Genomic DNA, 7,500 nt, shown 5'->3' on the forward strand with positions numbered 1-7,500 from the left:
GATGATGATGATGATGATAATGATAATGATAATGATAATGATGATGATGATGATGATGATGATGATGATGATGATAATGATAATGATAATGATAATGATAATGATAATGATGATGATGATGTATGACATGGACGAGGATGGAGGAGGAGGAGGAGGAAGAGTAAGAGGAGTAGGAGGAGAAGGAGGACGACTAAGACGAGGACGAGGAAGAGGGAGAGTAAGAGGAGGAGGAGGAGAAGGAGGACGACTAAGACGAGGACGAGGAAGAGGGAGAGTAAGAGGAGGAGGAAGAGGAACAGGAGGAGGAGCAGGAGCAGTAGCAGGAGCAGGGGCAGGAGAAGGAGGAACAGGAACAGGAACAGGAGGAATAGGAAGAGGAATAGGAGGAGGAGCAGGAACAGTAGCAGGAGCAGGAGGAAGAGGATGAGGAAGAAGAAAATGAAGTGGAGGGAGTAAAAGCGTAGACAGTGAAATAACGGATACAAAAAAAAAAAAAAAATGAGAAAGAAAAAACGAAGACGAAGTAAAATAATAAAACAAAAATCAATCTTATCCACCTCGATACATCACCCCCACCCCCCTCCACCCAAAAAAGAGGGGGGGGGAGGAATATTCTAGAATCACAACGAGAATGATAATATGACATCAGCAAATCCCTTCCAAGAGACTCGCCATCACAAGCCCTTCCCTGAGGCCACAAAGTGACGTCGATTTTCTGTTTGTGAGTGAGTGGCTAAGTGTATGTTTCTTTTTGGGGGGAGGGTGTGTGTGTGTGTGTGTGTGTGTGTGTGTGTGTGTGTGTGTGTGTGTGTGTGTGTGTGTGTGTGTGTGTGTGTGTGTGTGTGTGTGTGTGTGTGCTGTTTGTGTGTTTTGATACGTGAAAGTACTGTATTAAAGACATTTTTTCTAACTTCGGAAATACACACGTCTGTTCTTAAACCCTTTCGTCCCCACCTGAAGGGCCTCCCTTCTCGAAGACTTTGAAAATTGGGCAAAAAAGCCTTTGAATAACTGGGAAACAAACGACAACGTGATTCTTTTCCAATGAAAAAAGGGTTTTTCATGGACGCACATTTTTTTCGGAGAGTTTCATTCATTTTCTTCTTTATTTTCCATACGATCTGTGACAGGTAATATATAATGAAATTTTCAAATATATTTTTTCGATTTCAATAATGGGGGGGGGGGGGGTAAGGGCAAAAATCACGAAGCGACGATGGACTTACCGAGACCAAAACATCCGCTTTGATAAAATAAAATAAAAAATAAAAATAAAAATTCAAAACGAGACATCCGTATTTGAAAGTTTTGATAAACTTTCAAATACATATGGTTTATTGTAGAAACACCTAAATAACAGGGAATCATGAAGAGCACATTGGATTTTACCGAAAGATTGTATTTTTACGAAGTATCCTCCCACCCTCAACTTTTTTTTCAACACAAAATACACCCGTATGCTACCCAAACCCTCCAGCACGTCAAAAGGCGCAAATAACAGCAGACACTTCAAAATCATTATCCTTGCGTAGGGAAACACGAAACAGCGGGAATCAAATGGTGGAACTATGGCAACAAGCAGCCGTCAAGAAACGTGGCTAATAGATCTTAGCGTTATTGATAAATCGAAGTGAACTTAGTATTAGTGTGTAATTTAAAGAGACGTTGTAAGAGAGAAAGGGAGGCGTAATTTTAATGTATTATATTTTCCTAACGAAATAAAAGAAAGTGGCAATTCAAAAGGATGAAACAAAACAGTGAGGGATAAAGACAGAGAACAAAACAGTGATAAAGGGATAAAGACAGAGAACAAAACAGTGAGGGATAAAGACAGAGAACAAAACAGTGATAAAGGGATAAAGACAGAGGACAAAACAGTGAGGGATAAAGACAGAGACCAAACAGATGACTGAAATAGATGAAGAAGATATATAACGAAGCATTCTCCTCCTTCCAACTCGGTGTTTATTTCAACACATATACTCGTTACAGTGACAAACCACATTTGTTGAAAATACGGTTGAAATCATTTCTTTTGTAGCTTCCTTAGGCTACGTAATATGTAAATACAAACAGATTCTAAAGATATATTGAATGAATTTCCGTAGAAAAAGCAGTGATAAATATCATTTTACAATGAAACCTACACACACAGTAAATGAAAGTTAAAATTGGATAAAACTATGGTAGAAACTTATTTTCTATGTCATTTGCTGAGACGACTTGAATAATAAAAAAGGGTGAAAGAAAGAAGAAATATATATAAAATGTTCTCCTGCTTCTCCCACACACACAGACTGAGAGGTAGCTTTTGTTTCTTAAATTGACTGCAAAACCATCTTTGAGAATCTAGAACAGATTGATAAAGAACCCCCCCCCCTCCCCTCTCAAAAAAAAAAGGTTTAAAAAATAATGTCGGGTGAACCAATGCACGGTTCTTAGAGCCAAACGTTATGATCTTGCTGGTTCCATAGCAGATGGTGCTATGTATGTGTTAATGCCTTGGTTTTCAAGGATATTAAAGGATTACATACCTGGGGATAGACATACTTAAAATCTTACACATTAATAAATACACAGTCCCACGTGTGCTTGATCTCTCGCTCTTCTCTCTCTCTCTCTCTCTCTCTCTCTCTCTCTCTCTCTCTCTCTCTCTCTCTCTCTCTCTCTCTCTCTCTCTCTCTCTCTCTCTCTCTCTCTCTCTCTGTCTGTCTGTCTTTCTCTCGCTATATATATACATATATATACATATATATACATATATATACATATATATACATATATATACATATATACACATATATATCATTATATATATATGCGCGTGTGCGTGAAAATATATACATATATGATATACATATATGTATATATACATATATATACATATCATATATATTATGTATATATACATAGATATAAATACATATATATACATATGCATATATATGTGTATATATAATATACATATATATACATATATATTGTATACATATACACTTACACATTCACATGCATATATACATTTATACATTTATCAATACATTCATTCATATATGAATGATATATGATATACTTATACATATATACGTATATATTTATACGCATATACATATATATATACATATACATATATGTATGCATACATATCATTCCACTACAGTCCATTACTGAAAGCTTGTTTGGCAGTGCCACCACTGCCTGACTGGACGCCCTTCCCAATCAGCCTCGGGTCGGCGCTACCACTTGAGGCACAGCGTAGACTTCCCTCGCGACATCTTGGGGCGGCATTCACGAAATGTCTATGGCTGTTCTTCGCGATTTCGTATTAGACTTGCAGTATTGCCACGTCTCAAAGTTGAAGGTACTTATTAGAAAAAGTACTTGTGTAATAATGCAGTTAGGAGTATATTGACGTGAATCTTATAATATGTCGATAGTATAATCAACTGTAAATGTGGCAGCCCTACGTTTGCTGCCATTGCATGATAAAAAGGCGCGCCGTGCTTTTGTCATTTTTTCGAACAGAGTATTGCAGTAAGAAGTAGGAGACGTCCATATACGTTAACAATAAGTCAAAAGAGACCTCCAAGCATTCCTTATTAGTTCCAATGTAGGATAACGTTCGGCATTGGAGAAATTGCCTCATCATCTCTCAAGGACAAATAAAAAACAGCCCTTTAAAACGTAAATAGAAAATATCAGCAAAAAGACGTAGGAAACCGTTTAAATTGACGTTTCGCAATAAACCCATCTCCATTAGGTAGGAATTTGTAACATGGTTTTAAAGACCGTCATACTCGCCTGTGTGCACCATAAACAAAACAAGGTTGACAACCGCTAATTGATCCCTTTCCTACACATTTACAGCAATTTTCTATGCGAAAATTGATATTACCATCGTCATAATATAAGATTTCTTGTAGTAACTACTTTACTGTCTTTCTGCAATCAGTTATCATCATGGTATTTACAACGTTGTAAATCAACTTGAGATGTGGCACCACAACTAATCATATGCATTATACATAACAAATATATATAATACATATGTATACATACATATGTGTATACGTACGTGTGCGTGTAAATTTATGTATGTGTATGTGTATGAGTATGCGTATATGTATGTGTATGTACATATACATAAATATGTATGTATATATACATATATATTTACATGTATATGTATATGTATATGAATATACATATACATACACACCTATATCATATTTACTATATACATTTTTTATGGATACATGTTGGTCCCTTTCAATAGCTATAGATAGATATGTATGCATGCACATAAGTTCATAAATATGCATGCTGTATGCGCTTATGTGTAGATGTATGCATATATGTATGTATGTATGTATGTATGTATGTATGTATGTATGTATGTATGTATGTATGTATGTATGTATGTATGTATATATGTATGTATGTATGTATGTATGTACGTTAGTTCATATGTCCATATATATGCATTCATATATATGTATACATATGCTCATTCTAACAGATACAAGTTCGCACACCTATGTACGTGTTTGTGTACGTCTGCGTGTGTACATTACGGGTGCTTGTACATGCTTTTTGTCCACAGCATTATATTGTTGTTAATCCATTTCCTTGTCATTTGATACATTTAATCTTCATTTCTTCAAGTCGTTACTTATCAATTCTCTTTTTATTAACATTATAATATATTCAAAGGTTTTTAATAAAACAATCATCAAGTTAATGTTTACTAATGATATTCTCACGTATGTCTTTTAACACAAAGTAATGCACATGTGATGGCAGCATTGGCAGTAACACTGGTTTGCATTACATACTTATCATAGAAATTGCTGCCCTGATTTTCACATATCGAATACTTCTATAAAATCTTTCTTCTTCTCTTTTATTTAATCAGTCATGAAAAAAAAAAAAAAACAATGTTATTGCACCTGACAGATGTTTCGTGTGTTTCTACAATTTCGGACGATGTTGCTCGAAGTCGGATCCACTAACCTTCTCGTGGCGGCGAAATTGCTGTTTACAAACGTTCCTACTGACCACTTAACTCGGGATGTATTTCGTCTAAAATGAAACGATTTTTTTTTTTTTTTTTTTTTTTTTTTTGGGGGGGGGGGGTGAATTTCTGGTTCGTTTTCCTGTCATGGTTAGAATGGTAGCAAGCATATATTTTAACATCAACATTAGAAGAAAATAAAAATACATATTCCATGAAATCAACAATTCATAACGTAACAGCTTCCACGTACTGTATAAGAGCCTTTAGTAAAATATATAACCAACAATTTGAACAGATCTACGTGTATTCTATATCATATAAATCACATTAAATGTCTATTTTTGTCTGTCTCTGTCTCTTGGCCCCCTTTCCACTCCCCTCCCTCCTCCCCCCCCCCCCCTCCCCCTATCTCTCTCTCTCTCTCTCTCTCTCTCTCTCTCTCTCTCTCTCTCTCTCTCTCTCTCTCTCTCTCTCTCTCTCTCTCTCTCTCTCTCTCTCTTAGAAGTTCTGTGCACTTGAATATATAGATTTGGATGCACATATACATATATATACATATATATAGATATATATACATATATATACATATACATATACATATACATATATGCATACATACATGCATAACAAACATATACATATATATACAAACAAAGATTATACACACATACATACAGATTATACATATACTTGCGTGTGTGTATATATATATGTATATATGTATATATGTATATATGTATATATGTATATGTATATATGTATATATGTATATATGTATATATGTATATATGTATATATTTATATATTTATATATTTATATGTATATATGTATATATGTATATATGTATGTATATATGTGTGTGTGTGTGTGTGTGTGTGTGTGTGTGTGTGTGTGTGTGTGTGTGTGTGTGTGTGTGTGTGTGTGTGTGTGTATGTATGTATGTATGTATGTATGTATGTATGTATGTATGTATGTATGTATGTATGTATGTGTGTGTGTGTATATATATATATATATATATATATATATATATATATATATATGTTTAGACGTATATACATGTATATACATATATACACATATATAATATATATATATAATATGTATAATATATATATAATACATATACATGTGTGTACGTATACACATATATTCATACACTACTGACCCGTGTTTTCTTTCCTTTCTCTCTCTGTTGGCCAACCTCTGAACCGATCTTGCGTGGAGGGGTTATCTTTAAAATTGTAAACCCCGCCATCCAGTTAACATCCCATGTGATTCCCTCTTCCCCATCGATGGTAAATATACTAGCAACTGGCCTCTGGCAATGATTTCACGAGTGAATGTTAGTGGATCCGACACATAATTTTGAGAGCTCCCAAGATTGCGTTCATGTTGAAAATAAATATTGCAATTACTATTGTTTTTGTTTTTGTTTTTTTTTTTCTCTCTCTTCTTCTCTTCCTGTATCTTTTTTCCGATCATCTGCATGTTCAACGATTAGGCACGCGTGTGGTCTGAAAAGACCACATGCATGCCTAACCCCTCCTTTTTTTACTGTTTTCTTTAACTGTTCATTTATGACTATTTTTTCGACCACAGGCATACCAAGGCAACGTCAATTACTCTTTTCAGTCCCCCGTCCTTCCTTTCGGCACGCGGTCCTGACCCAAGGACATCAATTGTCTGCTGGCTTTTCCAGGAAGGAGCTCGACAGGTCCTTGTCCATGCTGTGCTTGCTCCTGATGTGCTGGATGACCTGGACCTTCTGGACGGCGCGGTACGGGCACAGCGGGCACGCGTGCGGCTTCTCGCCCGTGTGGGTCAGCATGTGCCGCTTGAGGTTGCTGCTCTTGGAGAACACCCGCTGGCACCAGGGGCACACGCACTGGGCCTGGGGCGCGCTCGCGGCGGCGAAGGAGGCCGAGGACGACGAGGAAGGCGCGGCGGCGGCGGGGACCTCGAAGGCGACCCCCTGCGCGCTCCCGCCGCCGCCGCTGCCGTGGCCTCCGAAGTTGACCAGGAGGGAGTCCAGGTCTCCAGCATTGGCCCTCGCGCTTGAATACCCGTGGCCGGCTGCCGGTCGCGAGCTCCCCGGCCGCTGGGCGAAGGCGGCTCCGGCTTGGCCTCCATCGGCTCCCGGCGCGCTGGCCTGGCGGGGCGGAGGGCCGAGCGCGCCCGCGGCGAGCACGAGCGGTTCCTGGTTTCTGCTGAAAGCACTGGGTGGGCAGAGGAGGGCCTAAAACAGAACAGAAGAGGAGGAGTTGTGTAGTTGCTCTCGCAATGCCACTCACATCGTTATAACAAAGTACACTTAGAATTATTACAATTTTCACTGAGCTTCAAAGGGATTTTCCCAGTAATTCAAAATGCACTTTCAACTCTCTTTTTACTTTTTCAGTGCATCATAATTCCACGTTAGAATCAAGCGTTCATATAGTCTTATTCAAGGCAGAATGTATGTATAGTTCACACAAAGAAT

General features: G+C 37.7%; 1 protein-coding gene across 2 annotated transcripts in view; it reads right to left on the reverse strand.

Annotated features, from left to right (window-relative positions):
* The window catches only part of LOC125046796 (zinc finger protein Gfi-1b-like), a 90,196-nt gene that overhangs the window by 20,340 nt on the left and 62,356 nt on the right, over positions 1-7,500 (reverse strand). The gene's annotated exons all lie outside the window — the stretch shown is intronic.

Source organism: Penaeus chinensis, chromosome 39 (genome assembly GCF_019202785.1).
Source record: "Penaeus chinensis breed Huanghai No. 1 chromosome 39, ASM1920278v2, whole genome shotgun sequence".
In the NCBI taxonomy this organism is placed as follows: Eukaryota; Metazoa; Arthropoda; class Malacostraca; order Decapoda; family Penaeidae; genus Penaeus; species Penaeus chinensis.